Source organism: Zalophus californianus, chromosome 8 (genome assembly GCF_009762305.2).
Source record: "Zalophus californianus isolate mZalCal1 chromosome 8, mZalCal1.pri.v2, whole genome shotgun sequence".
Lineage (NCBI taxonomy): Eukaryota > Metazoa > Chordata > Mammalia > Carnivora > Otariidae > Zalophus > Zalophus californianus.
In genome coordinates this window covers 9,315,641-9,331,772 of record NC_045602.1, presented here as the reverse complement: position 1 = coordinate 9,331,772, position 16,132 = coordinate 9,315,641, and the positions used below count along the sequence as shown (strand labels likewise).

Here is a 16,132-nt window from a genome sequence, read left to right as displayed (position 1 = left end):
ATTGCACTGCTAGGTATTTACCCCAAAGACACAGATGTAGTGAAAAGAAGGGCCACATGCACCCCAATGTTCACAGCAGCAATGTCCGCAATAGCCAAACTGTGGAAAGAGCCGAGATGCCCTCCAACAGATGAATGGATAAAGAAGATGTGGTCCATATATACAGTGGAATATTACTCAGCCATCAGAAAGGATGAATACCCAACTTTCGCATCAACATGGATGGGACTGGAGGAGATGATGCTAAGTGAAATAAGTCAGCAGAGAAAGTCAATTATCATATGGTTTCACTTATTTGTGGAACGTCAGGAACAGCATGGAGGACATTAGGAGAAGGGAGGGAAAAATGAAGGGGGGGAATCGGAGGGGGAGACGAACCATGAGAGACTATGGACTCTGAGAAACAAACTGAGGGTTCTAGAGGGGAGGGGGTGGGGGGATGGGTTAGCCTGGTGATGGGTATTAAAGAGGGCATGTTCTGCACGGAGCACTGGGTGTTATGCACAATCAGTGAATCATGGAACAGTACATCACAAACTAATGATGTAATGTATGGTGACTAACATAACATAATAAAATAAAATTTTTTAAAAATACTACCACGACTGGAAGATTTTTAGTCACCTTAGAATTCTTCATGGCTCCGGGTCCTTTTTTAACACTCTTGCTTCTTTCAATATGGTTTAACCAGGCATGGAATCGGGAGGAGGACAGCCTTTAAAAACAACAACAAACAACAACAACAACAAAATCAAGCAGACCCTGAGTCCAAATACTGATGAATCCTGGCATAATGAGGTTTAGAGTGGTAAAACACGGAAAATTTAAAGAATATGCAAGAAATTGGATTGAAAATATCATAGAGTTAAAGGACTTTGAACTTTATAGTATAGTAACCAACACAGGCAGCATTTGCTGGGTCCTTACACTGCATGATGCAGAGAGCCTTATACACATTATGTCCATGAACCTTCACAAGCCCATGAAGTCAGTGTCCCAGCCACCCTCAGTCTTCATGTCAGAAAGCCAAAGATTCAAGAGGCTGAGAAACTTGTATTAAATGGTGGAGTCGAGATTCCCAACTTGGCTAGCTGTGGAGCTAATACTCTTTAGGTTCTAGCACCTTCCATGAGTCAAAGTGGGGGGCATCAGAAGTTTTTTAAACAGGACATTGACATGAAGGGACCAGCTGAGGAGAACAGGTGGAGGCCAGGAGAGCTGGAGCCAGAGAGCCCACTGGCAGGCTGGTAACTCCCACGACAGTCCAGGCAGGAAGGGAAGAAGGAATGAATGAGCCATTGGCGCTGGGGGTGGAGAACCCAGGTTAAGATTTTAGACAGACCTGAGGGATCCCATTGCTGCAGATTGGTGATTGTCTAAACGTGAGGCATGAAGTGACCAGCAGAGGCCAAGGACAACTCTTGGGTTTCCCCGTGGTTTGGAAGGGGCAGAGCCTGAAACCCTCAGTGCAGCAGGGACAGGTCTGGGAGATGAGAGGAAGGGTTCAGTTTGGGGCAAGTTCACAAGGGGAACCACCAGCAAAGACAAAGCAAATTTGTATACAAAGAGGCAACAGAGCACAAGAGCAGGGGCTGGAGCCAGACTGCCTGGCTATGAATCTGAATTCTGACACTTAAAAGCTGTGTGACGGAGGGCAAGTAAGTTAATATATGTAATACACTGCCTGACACAGAGAAAGAACTTGGGACATGGTAGTTATTAGTATGATTATAGAACCAAATGAAATAAAAGTCACGAAGGGCAGGAAGTTTCTCCCAGATCCCCAGTCCCTCCCTTATAGTGCATCCCTGTGCCATAGTTTAAAAGCTGTTTTGAGATGGGTTAGGAAGAACAGAGGTACAGAAAGGGATCAGAGAAGACCCTGCAATGAGTCCCTTCCCATTTGCTCCTAAGGTCAGTGCTATTTCCATTCAGATCGCAGATGGAGAATGGTCTCTGGTGTTGTCCTCGGTTCTTCACTTATTGGGTTGGGTGATTGCCCCACCCTTGAATTTGAAACTGACTCCTTTGAGAGGCCCCTTAGCTGTAAGTCTGTCTGTCCTGTGTTGATCAGGGGGAAAACAGCACACTCCTGAACTCCAACCAGATTGGCTGGATTTACGTTCCCCACGGAAAAGGGGCAAAGATGGGGAATTCATGTTTATTAAGAACAGACACTGAGGAAGCACTTTATACATATTGTCTCAACACTTCCTCACGGTGGACCTGTAAGGGTGACAGTATGGTAAGGAAACTGAGGCACAGGGAGATTAAGGAAGCTTCCAAGTCTCGCGGCTGGTGAGTGGCTGAGCGGGATTGTTACCCGGCTCACCTGACTCCCAAGCTTTTCTCTTCCCATCACTCCCTTCGGCTGCTCATCACCCAGGATGCTGTCCATGGCAAGGCCAGTACCAGAGAGCTGATTACCCTATCCTAAAATACCATGTCTACACTTCCAGCACTTTCCACTGAAAGACAATGCTTACTAGAGGTAAGAGACCCAATAGGTTCTAGTTGGCTCCTGCTTAAATCACTGAGCTGGGAGGTGGTAATGCAACTGCTATCATGCTCAGGGTTCCTTCCACTGGCACCCCTGAGGTTTTCTAGGTGCCAGGCCCTGTAGCAGAATAACCGAAAATTATCCACAAACTTAAATACAGATCAGCATGCAAAGAAATAAAACCACCAAGGTACCACTACCTATCTGTTTAAAATTTTTCTTAATTAAATACTGATTAAATTCAATCTGGACTTACCTTAGCAGAGAGTCCCGTGTGTTAATCCCAGCATCCGAGGGCTCCTGGCTATGGTGGTATTCCATCAGTTTCTCCACGCCTTGATGCAGTAGTGGCAAGAGGAGTAGCCCCGTGTCCTTCCGGGAACACCACCACTTCCCCCCATTTCCCTCCTCATTTCAATCAAGCATCCACCACCCTGTGAACCTAAGGCTTTCAGTCTTCATCTGTTCTTAATAAGCATGATACTTCTTCACTTCCTGAGCTAGGTGCTCCTAGTGTGGATTGTGAGAGCTGTGTGTGTGTGTGTGTGTGTGTGTGTGTGTGTGTGTGTGTGTGATGTATGTTTCTCCCTTGCTTCATCTTGTTTGGCATGCTTGTTTAGGTCTGCCAGTTTCTTAAAGAGACCAATTTATTTTCCTGCCTGAGTGTCTCCAGATTCCCACTTGCAGCAATGGCTGATGAACTTGCTTCAAGACAATCCTCCCTCCAAGACAACTACAAAGGCTAGACGAATTATTTTTTTGAAAAATCTATTTGAACATACCAGAAGGCCACTAAGGGAGCAAGGACTTCAGAGGCTAAAAGCCTGAAGGGAAAATAAGCCAAGAGAGGTGATTCCAGCCATTGGCACCTTTATGTTAATGATCAGAAAGCTGAGAAGCCATCCGGATATTTCAACCATCTCAAAGACAAAGGCCCTCAGAGCCCCTGGCTTCCCGACAGAATCCCAGAACTCCAGGAAGGCCACATCCTAGGGACAAGAATAAATAAAACCCAACCATACACTAGTTACAAAAAACACGCCTTAAGAATAAGGATACAGAACGGTGGAGAGTAGACAAAAGAAAACAAATTCATGCAAACACTAAGCAAAAGAAAGACGGCTCATTAATATGACCATAAAACAAAGTAACTTTGGCTTTAAAGCAAACAAGCACCCCCAGGAAGAAGGAGAGCCATTTCATCATGATGACAAGAGTCAGTCCACCAGGAAAATACTAATGTTCCAAGTTTGCAATGTCACAGTCAGGGTTCATACAGGAGTGAGACACCACACCAGAAAATGGAGCCGGGAAATTTTAATATAAAGAATTGCTGGTTGAGGGGCGTCTGGGTGGCTCAGTCAGTTAAGCGTCCAACTCATGATCTCAGCTCAGGTCATGATCTCAGGGTTGTGAGATCAAGCCCCACATCAGGCTCCACACTCAGCATGGAGTCTACTTGAGATTCTCTCCCTCTGCCTCTCCCCCTGCTTGTGTGTTCTCTCTCTAAAATAAATTTTAAAATCTTAAAAAAAAAAAAAGAATTGCTGATTGAGGAAAAGGTGATGAGCTACTAAAAGGGACAAGCAGGTTAAACCACAGGAAGCTGAGGGATGAACAGACAAGGTAGAACATAGCAGCTCAGAGGAAGGCCCTGCCCCGCTGTGGAGGAGCCTGTTTAGCAGCCCCAGGAACAGCCCACCACCGCTGTGGTGACAAATAGACTGTACCCACTCTCATTTCTGAGATCCACCAAGATGCAGGGTCTCCATCATGGGCCCATCCCCCCCCAAAAAAACCAATGGTGATAAGAATGATATTTGCTGGAAATTATTCAAGAATCCATCACAGAAGACAGACCACCTTTCCCTTGTAATGTTGGCACACTTCCCTCAGAACCTTCCTGAGATCCTTACAAAAACAAAAGCATTTTGAGAATCATTCCTCCACAAATTCACTTCCTTTTTCTTTTTGTTACTCTTGGCCACCACCAACTTCCCCGGGCCTCCCTCATCTAACATAGGACCACAGGGATGGTCCACATAGTTCTCAGAAATCCAGTGGCCAAATGAAATATGTGTGTAATTTAGTGAGAGAGAACAGCCAGCTCGCAGCATCTTGGGCATGGCCAGCAGCTGGGGAGCCAGCGGGGAGGAAGCAGGCCTTAGCCAGGCAGCCTCTGCCTGAGCTCCCATGCCTGGCTCCTCTGCAGTCAGCCAGAGCTCTGGATGCAGAACAGCAGGCTGGATTTGGGCCTCATATGCTAATGACACTGTTTCTTTTCCCTTTGGGTTTCAATTCTGTGCTTGGCGTTTTCAGTGCAATTCTTCTCAGGTTCCATGCAACCTTTGATGATGTCCTGCCAACTTGGATGCCCCTGGGTAGCATGGACAGCTTCAGGATGGACAAGGCTTGCAAAACCCTCAGGGGGCTTTCACTCCTCATGACCAGGGGCTTGAGCTGCTAGTTGGGGGGTGCCTTCCTTGACACCCACTCAGCACCCACCCCGCTGTGATGCACCACTACCAAAGGAAGAATAGACCAAATGGGCTATGACATTATCTTCCCTCTACCAGGGTCTCCTCACCAAGGCTGACAAAGAAAGAGGGGAGTAGGGGGGCGGAGCAAGATGGCGGAGGAGTAGGAGACCTAGATTTTGTCTGGTCTCAGGAATACAGCTGAATAGGGATCAAACCATTCTGAACACCTACGAACTCAACAGGAGATCGAACAGGAGAGTAGCAACAACTCTCTGAACAGAGAAGCGACCACTTACTGGAAGGTAGGACGTGCGGAGAAGTGAATCCGAGGCGATATTCGGGAGGATAGACGGCGGGGGAGGGGCCTCCGTCGGCCGCTTCTGGCAAGTGCTAGAGCCGCGGAGCACAAAATCGGACCTTTTAAAAGTTGGCTCGGCGGAGGGACGTCGCTGCAGTGACTAAGCGGGGGGTGGAATCCTCCCGGGACAGTGTGGTCTCAGGACCCTTGGGGTCACAGAGAGACCAGGGGTGCCTGAGTGCGGCAGAGCTCCCAGGTATCAGAGCAGGGAAGCCGGCTGCAGAGACGGAGCAGAGTCGCGGGCTCTCAGCTCGGGGTTGCCACAAACTGTGATCTGCGGCCCAGTCGGGGCACGGCTCCCCCAGCAGGGACCCAACAAGCAGCAGATCCGGGGAGACTCCCCTTCCTTCCCGGGGAGGAGCGGTGCGGGAACACACTGCAGGGATCTGCTGGGTTTGGAGACTCCGAGCGGGGTCGGGTGCCAGAGATAGAAACGCTCGGTCACAGGCCGGGTGAGCACGGAGTGCGGCCAGAGACCGGGGACACGGGAGTGACTGCTTTTCTCTGGGTGCGCACTGAGGAGTGGGGCCCCGAGTTCTCGGCTCCTCCGGGCAGAGACTGGGAGGCCGCCATTTTCGCCCTGGTCCTCCAAAGCTGTACCGAGAGCTTGCAGGGAACAAAAGCTCCTGAGAGCAAACTGGAGCAGCTTCCTTAGCCCGGACCGACAAGGGCGGGGCAATTCCGCCTCCGGCAAAGGCATTTGGAAACCACAGCAACAGGCCCCTCCCCCAGAAGATCAGCACAAACAGCCAGCAAGCCAAGACCAAGTTGATCGATCAAGGAGAATAGGAGAACTCCAGCGCTAGGGGAATACTGCACATAGATTCATGCCTTCTTTTTTTTTTTTTTTTTTTTTTTTTACCATGATTCATTATTTCATCAAAGTTAATTTTTGTTGACTTTTTTTATTTTTCTTTTTCCCTTTTTCAACCAACATCTTATAAATCCCTTTTTTTAAAAAAAAAAACATTTTTTATTTTTTTTTCATTTTTAGAGTCATATTTTATCCCTTCATAGTAGTTATCCTTGTTTTTGGCATATATATATAAGTTGTTCTCTCTTTAAAATTTTGAGGTACAGTTTCTTCTAACAGATCAAAATATACCCTAAACCACTAGTGTATGGCTTTGTTCTAGTCTCCTGCCTGATCACATTCTCTCCCTTTTTCCTTTTTTTTTTTTTCCTTAAATCTTCTTTCTTTTTTCAAACAACTTATCTTACCAAGTCCTTTTATAAAATCTTTTATAATTTTCATCTTTACAGTCATCTTCCATCCCTTCATTGTATCAACCCTTATTTTGTACATATATGTCTTTCTTCCTTTAAAATTTTAGGAGGCACTTTTTCTAACAGACCAAAATACGCCCAAAATCTAGTGTGTGGCACTGATCTATGCACTAGCCTGATCATATTTGATCATATTCTGCCTTTTTTGAATTGTTTTGTTTTTGTTTTTCTTTTTTTTTCTTTTTTTTTTTCTTTTTCTCTTTCTTTTTTCTTTCTTTCCCTTTCTTTTCCCCTGGTTTCAGGTCTTTTCTGATTTGCATACAGTATATTTGCTGGGGACGTTGTAAACCTGTTAGCCTTTTGTTCTCTCATTCATCTATTCTCCTCTGGACAAAATGACAAGACGAAAGAAATCACCTCAGCAAAAAGAACAAGAGGTAGTACCGTCAGCCAGGGACCTACTCAATACGGACATTAGTACGATGTCGGACCTAGAGTTCAGAATCATGACTTTAAAGATACTAGCTGGGCTTGAAAAAAGCGTGGAAGTTATTAGAGAAACCCTTTCTGGAGAAATAAAAGAACTAAAATCTAACCAAATCGAAATCAAAAAGGCTATTGATGAGGTGCAATCAAAAATGGGGGCACTAAATGCTAGGATAAATGAGGCAGAAGAGAGAATCAGCGATATAGAAGACCAAATGATGGAAAATAAAGAGGCTGAGAAAAAGAGAGAGAAACAACTACAGGATCACGAGGGCAGAATTCGAGAGATAAGTGATACGATAAGACGAAACAACATTAGAATAATTGGGATCCCAGAAGAAGAAGAGAGAGAGAGAGGGGCAGAAGGTATATTGGAGCAAATTATAGCAGAGAACTTCCCTAATGTGAGGAAGGAAACAGGCATTAAAATCCAGGAGGCACAGAGAACCCCTCTCAAAATCAATAAAAATAGGTCAACACCCCGACATCTAATAGTAAAACTTACGAGTCTCAGAGACAAAGAGAAAATCCTGAAAGCAGCTCGGGAGAAGAGATATGTAACCTACAATGGTAGAAACATTAGATTGGCAACAGACCTATCCACAGAGACCTGGCAGGCCAGAAAGGACTGGCAAGATATCTTCAGAGCACTAAACGAGAAAAATATGCAGCCAAGAATACTATATCCAGCTAGGCTATCATTGAAAATAGAAGGAGAGATAAAAAGCTTCCAGAACAAACAAAAACTAAAGGAATTTGCAAACACGAAACCAGCCCTCCAAGAAATATTGAGAGGGGTCCTCTAAGCAAAGAGAGAACCTAAAAGCAGCAAAGAGCAGAAACGAACACAGACAACAGACAGTTAACAGTCACCTTACAGGTAATACAATGGCACTAAATTCATACCTTTCAATAGTTACCCTGAATGTAAATGGGCTAAATGCCCCAATCAAAAGACACAGGCTATCAGATTGGATTAAAAAACAAGACCCATCAATATGCTGTCTACAAGAGACTCATTTTACACCCAAAGACACCCCCAGATTGAAAGTGAGGGGGTGGAAGACCATTTACCATGCTAATGGACACCAAAAGAAAGCTGGGGTGGCAATCCTTATATCAGACAAACTAGATTTTAAAACAAAGACTGTAATAAGAGATGAGGAAGGACACTATATCCTACTTAAAGGGTCTATCCAACAAGAAGATCTAACAATTGTAAATATCTATGCCCCGAACATGGGAGCGGCCAATTATATAAGGCAATTAATAACAAAAGCAAAGAAACACATTGACAACAATACAATAATAGTGGGGGACTTTAACACCCCCCTGACTGAAATGGACAGATCATCTAAGCAAAAGATCAACAAGGAAATAAAGACTTTAAATGACACACTGGACCAAATGGACTTCACAGACATATTCAGATCATTCCATCCCAAAGCAAAGGAATACACATTCTTCTCTAGTGCCCATGGAACATTCTCCAGAATTGATCACATCCTAGGTCACAAATCAGGTCTCAATCAGTACCAAAAGATTGGGATCATTCCCTGCATATTTTCAGACCACAATGCTTTGAAACTAGAACTCAACCACAAGAGGAAAGTCGGAAAGAACTCAAATACATGGAGGCTAAAGAGCATCCTACTAAAGAATGAATGGGTCAACCAAGAAATTAAAGAAGAATTAAAAAAATTCATGGAAACCAATGAAAATGAAAACACAACTGTTCAAAATCTTTGGGATACAGCAAAAGCAGTCCTGAGAGGAAAGTATATAGCAATACAAGCCTTTCTCAAGAAACAAGAAAGGTCTCAAATACACAACCTAACCCTACACCTAAAGGAGCTGGAGAAAGAACAGCAAAGAAAGCCTAAACCCAGCAGGAGAAGAGAAATCATAAAGATCAGAGCAGAAATCAATGAACTAGAAAGCAAAAGAACAGTAGAACAGATCAACGAAACTAGGAGCTGGTTCTTTGAAAGAATTAACAAGATTGATAAACCCCTGGCCAGACTGATCAAAAAGAAAAGAGAAATGACCCAAATCAACAAAATCATGAATGAAAGAGGAGAGATCACAAGCAACACCAAAGAAATACAAACAATTATAAGAACATATTATGAGCAACTCTATGCCAGCAAATTAGATAACCTGGAAGAAATGGGTGCATTCCTAGAGATGTATCAACTACCAAAATTGAACCAGGAAGAAATAGAAAACCTGAACAGACCTATAACCACTAAGGAAATTGAAACAGTCATCAAAAATCTCCCAAGAAACAAAAGCCCAGGGCCAGATGGCTTCCCAGGGGAATTCTATCAGACATTTAAAGAAGAATTAATACCTATTCTTCTGAAATTGTTCCAAAAAATAGAAATGGAAGGGAAACTTCCAAACTCATTTTATGAGGCCAGCATTACCTTGATCCCAAAACCAGACAAAGACCCCATCAAAAAAGAGAATTACAGACCAATATCCTTGATGAACATGGATGCAAAAATTCTCACCAAAATACTAGCCAATAGGATCCAACAGTACATTAAAAGGATTATTCACCACGACCAAGTGGGATTTATTCCTGGGCTGCAAGGCTGGTTTAACATCCGCAAATCAATCAACGTGATACAATACATTAACAAAAGAAAGAACAAGAATCATATGATCCTCTCAATAGATGCAGAAAAAGCATTTGACAAAGTACAACATCCTTTCTTGATCAAAACTCTTCAGAGTATAGGGATAGAGGGTACATACCTCAATATCATAAAAGCCATCTATGAAAAACCTACAGCGAATATCATTCTCAATGGGGAAAGGCTGAGAGCTTTTCCCCTAAGGTCAGGAACGCGGCAGGGATGTCCACTATCACCACTGCTATTCAACATAGTATTAGAAGTCCTAGCCACAGCAATCAGACAACAAAAAGAAATCAAAGGCATCCAAATCGGCAAAGAGGAAGTCAAACTCTCACTCTTTGCAGATGATATGATACTGTATGTGGAAAACCCAAAAGACTCCACCCCAAAACTGCTAGAACTCATACAGGAATTCAGTAAAGTAGCAGGATATAAAATCAATGCACAGAAATCAGTGGCATTCCTATACACCAACAACAAGACAGAAGAGAGACAAATCAAGGAGTCGATCCCATTTACAATTGCACCCAAAACCATTAGATACCTAGGAATAAATCTAACCAAAGAGGCAAAGGATCTGTACACAGAAAACTATAAAATACTCAGGAAAGAAATTGAAGAAGACACAAAGAAATGGAAAAACGTTCCATGCTCATGGATTGGGAGAATCAACATTGTGAAGATGTCAATGCTACCTAGAGCAATCTACACATTCAATGCAATCCCCATCAAAATACCATCCACTTTTTTCAAAGAAATGGAACAAATAATCCTAAAATTTGTATGGAACCAGAAGAGACCCAGAATAGCCAGAGGAATACTGAAAAAGAAAAGCAAAGCTGGCGGCATCACAATTCCGGACTTCCAGCTCTATTACAAAGCTGTCATCATCAAGACAGTATGGTACTGGCACAAAAACAGACACATAGATCAATGGAACAGAATCGAGAGCCCAGAAATGGACCCTCAACTCTATGGTCAACTTATTTTTGACAAAGCAGGAAAGGATGTCCAATGGCAAAAAGACAGTCTCTTCAACAAATGGTGTTGGGAAAATTGGACAGCCACATGCAGAAGAATGAAACTGGACCATTTCCTTACACCACACACAAAAATAGACTCCAAATGGTTGAAAGACCTAAACGTGAGACAGGAGTCCATCCAAATCCTAAAGGAGAACACAGGTAGCAACCTTTTCGACCTTAGCCGCAGCAACTTCTTCCTAGAAACATCGCCAAAGGCACGGGAAGCCAAGGCAAAAATGAACTATTGGGATTTCATCAAGATAAAAAGCTTCTGCACAGCAAAAGAAACAGTCCACAAAACCAAAAGACAACCGACAGAATGGGAGAAAATATTTGCAAATGACATATCAGATAAAGGGCTAGTATCCAAAATTTATAAAGAACTTATCAAACTCAACACCCAAAGAACAAATAATCCAATCAAGAAATGGGCAGAAGACATGAACAGACATTTCTCCAAAGAAGACATCCAAATGGCCAACAGGCACATGAAAAAGTGCTCAACATCGCTTGGCATCAGGGAAATCCAAATCAAAACCTCAATGAGATACCACCTCACACCCGTCAGAATGGCTAAAATTAACAAGTCAGGGAACGACAGATGTTGGCGGGGATGTGGAGAAAGGGGAACCCTCCTACACTGTTGGTGGGAATGCAAGCTGGTGCAACCCCTCTGGAAAACAGTATGGAGGTTCCTCAAACAGTTGAAATTAGAGCTACCGTTCGATCCAGCAATTGCACTACTGGGTATTTACCACAAAGATACAAATGTAGGGACCCGAAGGGGTACGTGTACCCCAATGTTTATAGCAGCAATGTCCACCATAGCCAAACTGTGGAAAGAGCCAAGATGCCCATCGACAGATGAATGGATAAAGAAGATGTGGTATATATACACAATGGAATATTATGCAGCCATCAAAAGGAATGAGATCTTGCCATTTGCAACGACGTGGATGGAACTGGAGGGTGTTATGCTGAGTGAAATAAGTCAATCAGAGAAAGACATGTATCACATGACCTCACTGATATGAGGAATTCTTAATCTCAGGAAAGAAACTGAGTGTTACTGGAGTGGTTGGGGGTGGGAGGGATGGGGTGGCTGGGTGATAGACATTGGGGAGGGTATGTGCTACGGTGAGCGCTGTGAATTGTGCAAGACTGTTGAATCACAGATCTGTACTTCTGAAACAAATAACGCAACATATTTTAAGAAAAAAGAAAAAGAAGATAACAGGAGAGGAAGAAAAGGGGAGTATGTCAGAGGGGGAAACGAACCATGAGAGATGATGGACTCTGAAAAACAAACTGAGGGTTCTAGAGGGGAGGGGGGTGGGGGGATGGGTTAGCCTGGTGATGGGTATTGAGGAGGGCACGTTCTGCATGGAGCACTGGGTGTTATGAACAAACAATGAATCATGGAACACTGCACCAAAAAATAATTATGTAATATATGGTTATTAAAATAAAAATAAAAAATTAAAAAAAAAAAAAAAAAAAAAAAAAAAGAAAGAGGGGAGTAGGTTCTCAGATCTGTTCTCCCCAGTAGGTAGCTGCTTCCCTGCTTTCTCCTTAAAGTAACCCCCTACCAGTCGGAGCTGATGCCGGAATGTCCACCGTTAGAAACTCTTACCTTTGGCCTTAGAAACTATTTGTTTCCAGATTCTCTGTTAAAACCCAAATATCCCAACATTTTGAGACAGCATTTCCCAAAGTGTGTTCCCCAAAATGCTCTTCACAATGTTCTTAGTAAAATAGCCCCAGGGTTTAAACAGGAAAAAAGGGGTGGGTGTGGGAATCAGTGACATATCACTTGTGTCTCCTGAGGGATCATGAGGCAAAGTAACATGGAAAGGCTCTAAAGAGCTCACAATAAAGGAAATCATTTCATTATGTGTAACAATGTTTCCCAAAAAGATCTGATCGTGAAACCTTGTTTTGTTTTTCCATCAATAATATAATATAATAAGCTTGGTTTAGCCTCCATTCTGGAAAGAGTGGAGCTAGACTGGCTCCCACCCTGCCCCCCTCAACATCCCAACAAGGTAGGCATCTCCATCCAGATGGCTTCTAATCTGCTCCTGAACAAGCTCTGGAAAGTCCATTCTTGACCTGGGATGTAACTGCATTAAGAAGGTCCACTAAGCGCTCCTTCTGAAACTCAGCTGTAGGTCATGCTGGATACCTCATGCACCATCCCAAGAAGCCCTTTTTTATTAGCTGTAAAAACAGGTTTAAACTCGCCCGAGTTAATGGAGCCAGTCATTGGTGGACAGGAGTCCGTCCACTTCTCTTGGTTAAATTTACTAAATAGTTCATTTCAGCATAACTGCAGACAACCCGTCTAGCACTGAATACAGAGAAGGTGTCATGTATCACCTCCAGCCACCCCTCAATAGTGCACATCCGGGCCTCACAGACCACAGCCCATCTTCCACCCGTCTTCTTCACCTGGGACCCATGTGTCACCCCTAGTTCTCTGCCCAGCGCAGTCACTCCCAACCTGGTCTCCACCCTGGTGGCCCTGCCTTCTGACAAGATCAGTACAGACACCGATTAACCGAGACACAACCAGCCACGTGTCTGTGCTCTGGCGGCTTAGGCTCCCAACTGCTTTGACCCAACCAACTCTGTCCAGTGCTAGAACCAAAGGCACCTTGTCTTCCTCACTGCATAGATGCCTCTTGCTGGGTTTTCACAACTGTCCGATGTGATAAATAAAGTATTTTTGTTTTTGTGTTGTAAGTAATGCATTGAATTGGGATTCAGAGAAGGGCCATGACAGAGTACAAGCTGTGGAATCATAAAGACAGGATTTGATTCCAGCCCCGCTCCCGCCTGAGTGACCTCGGACAACTTATTCAGTTGCCTTGAATCTCGGGTTCATCATCTGTAAAATAGGAATAATCCAGCAGGTAATTGAGAAAACGGAGTGAAACAGGATGGAAGATATAAATCTCCGTCAAGAAATAGGAGACCGAAGAAGTGCTCATAAGCAGGGCAGCAGGGCAACGTTGGTGAAGGGAAAATGAACCCCCAGGTCCAGCCAACTCAGCTTAATCCTTGCAGGCAGCTGGGTCCAGAACTTCATTCCAAGTTCAAAGAGATCAGGAAATGGAAATAAGATTGTTAATATAAATTATTTTAAGGGAAGAAAGTGTTAATGCCTTCTTTTAAGACTAATTAACCCAGTTAGTGCTTGTGTCCTGGGCTCTCACTGACAATGTCCACCTCATCAGGAGCAGAAGCAAAACACAGTCCCTGCTCTCAGGTGCATCTGTGTTTACTACAAAGCTAAACTCACATGGATGAAACCCTAGAGGCCAAAGGTACAAGCTGCATGATGGGAAAGCAGGCTGGATGGGGAGCCAGAAGGGAGGAAGGTAAGTTTGGATTTGGAGGTGAAGCTAGGGTATGGGGCTAGGTTGGGAGTTTCTACTCAAGGTGGCCAAAATTGAAAACTGTCAGGTGAGTATGACCTCAATCCCTTAAACAATAATAACAGTAAAACTTCCTTTCATGGAATGCCTAGTATATGCTGAGGGCTCATTTGGTTTTCTCATAATCACGAAACTATTTTACAGATCATAAAACCAAGACCCCAAGAGATAAATCCCTTGACAAGGGCCAACCAACTAATAAATGACAAAACCAGGATTCAAACCCAGATCTGTTGGATTCTCTCTGTTGAGATAGAGAACAATGAGGCTTACATACAGAAAATCTCAGAGACCAAGAGGAGAGAAAACTAAGAGGCAAAGTCAAGGGTCAAGTTTGAGGAAAAATCTAATGGGCTGTGAGCAAGGGTGGAAGAGAAACTAGAGGGTGGTGCTAATTCTATAGCACTCAAGTGTCTGGGGTGTGTCTTTCTTGACCTTTGAGCATGTTACTTGCATGGGGCAGACTGTTTTAAAACCATGATAGCTGATTGGGAAAGATACTGAAGTATCAATGAAGTATTCAGTGAGTACTGAAGAAATCCGGGGGCGGGGGCGGGGGGCTTCCTGCAGGGGGCGGGGTGGGTCCCGGCTCACACACTTCAATATTACAAGACCTCCACCTTCCTCCAAGCATTCAAGAGGGCACTGGGGCTGTTTTATCTTCTCGGCCGTTCCCCATACAGCACTTCCTTTTTGCAAACAAGAACAGTCACAAGATAACATTTTTCACCAGCTAGGGTAAGTTGCCTTTTTTTGTTGACTTTATTGATCTTACTCAATGTCCTGTAGGTTTTGGTGAAAATGCAGGTGGCATTGAAAATTGGTGCACCTCTTTTAGGCACAACTGAGACATTCTTTTTATTAATAACTATTTCATGAGCATTTCCCATAAGCCCAGCACTGCACTGGGTACTAAGAATAAGGAGCAAAATACAGGTCACGGACTTAAGGGAACTCAGGAGCCAGTGGGGAAGAGAGCAACTTAGAGTGCTAAGCTTTCTGCTTCGGGAAACACGAGGCACCACTCATCAGGAGCCAAAGAATATCGTGGCAGTTTACCCACAATGTCTATTTCCAGAACATGATACTTAATACATAAATATGCTCACTGAAGCACAACTTTTATTAGTTGAAAGCAATACATATGCCCAGTAATTTGAACTATTAAGTAATTTATAATACACTGACTAAGTAAAGACTTTTGCTTGTATTTAAAAAATGGTGCTATGTGTTCTTTTTTTATATACCAGGAGGAAATGCTTGCATTGTTATGTTACATTAAAAATTAGTTATGCTATGCTTAAAGCATAAGAAAAAAAGGCTGGAAGGCAATAACCAGGTGAGGACCCATAAGTGTGTAACAAGCAAAAACAAAAACAAACAAAAAAAATTCAGTTTATAGCATGTGCCAATTACTGTGATGAAAATCCCCCCACCATGACTGATTTCAACTGCCTGTGTGACGTCACTATGTCTTGAAAGGGGGAATCAATGCATTTGTTTGGCTTCCACACACCGGTACCAGCTAGCTTCAGCACCACTGGCAATAACCCCAGGACGCTGACATAGTTTAGATGATGTAATTATGGGCCATGTTATTTTTTATCTGTACTTTCCAAATTTTCTGAATGCAATGAAGGAAAAGAACATCATGTTTAGAATGTTCACGTCCCCAGGGGAATAGCCTTTTAGCAAGGGGTGGCCATTAGCTGAGGATCCTACCTGAAAAACACTATTAGGCTTTCTCTTTGCACAGTGAACTAAATTATTCTTGTTATTTGGTTTCACGTTTTGTTCACTGAATAATGTGAGGAGCTAGAGTGAGCCAGAGAACACGGTCCTTTCTTTGTCCTGACACAACCCACCCAGGCAGGAAGTGCTCCGAGAGCTGAGCCGGAAGAAAGAGGTCATCACGAGACTGTGTTACAGCCGACCAAGAGTCCACCGTGGTCCACTGAGTCAAACTCTTTT

General features: G+C 43.6%; 1 long non-coding RNA gene across 1 annotated transcript in view; it reads right to left on the bottom strand.

Moving 5' to 3' along the window:
- Positions 1-641: 641 nt before the first annotated feature.
- Positions 642-16,132, bottom strand: part of LOC113938108 — a 54,372-nt gene continuing 38,881 nt past the window's right edge. The window contains exons 3-4 of the long non-coding RNA XR_003524827.1: positions 2,757-2,835; positions 642-715 (exon numbers count right to left, since the gene is read on the bottom strand). This is a non-coding gene — a long non-coding RNA (uncharacterized LOC113938108). The remainder of the gene's footprint in view (positions 716-2,756; positions 2,836-16,132) is intronic.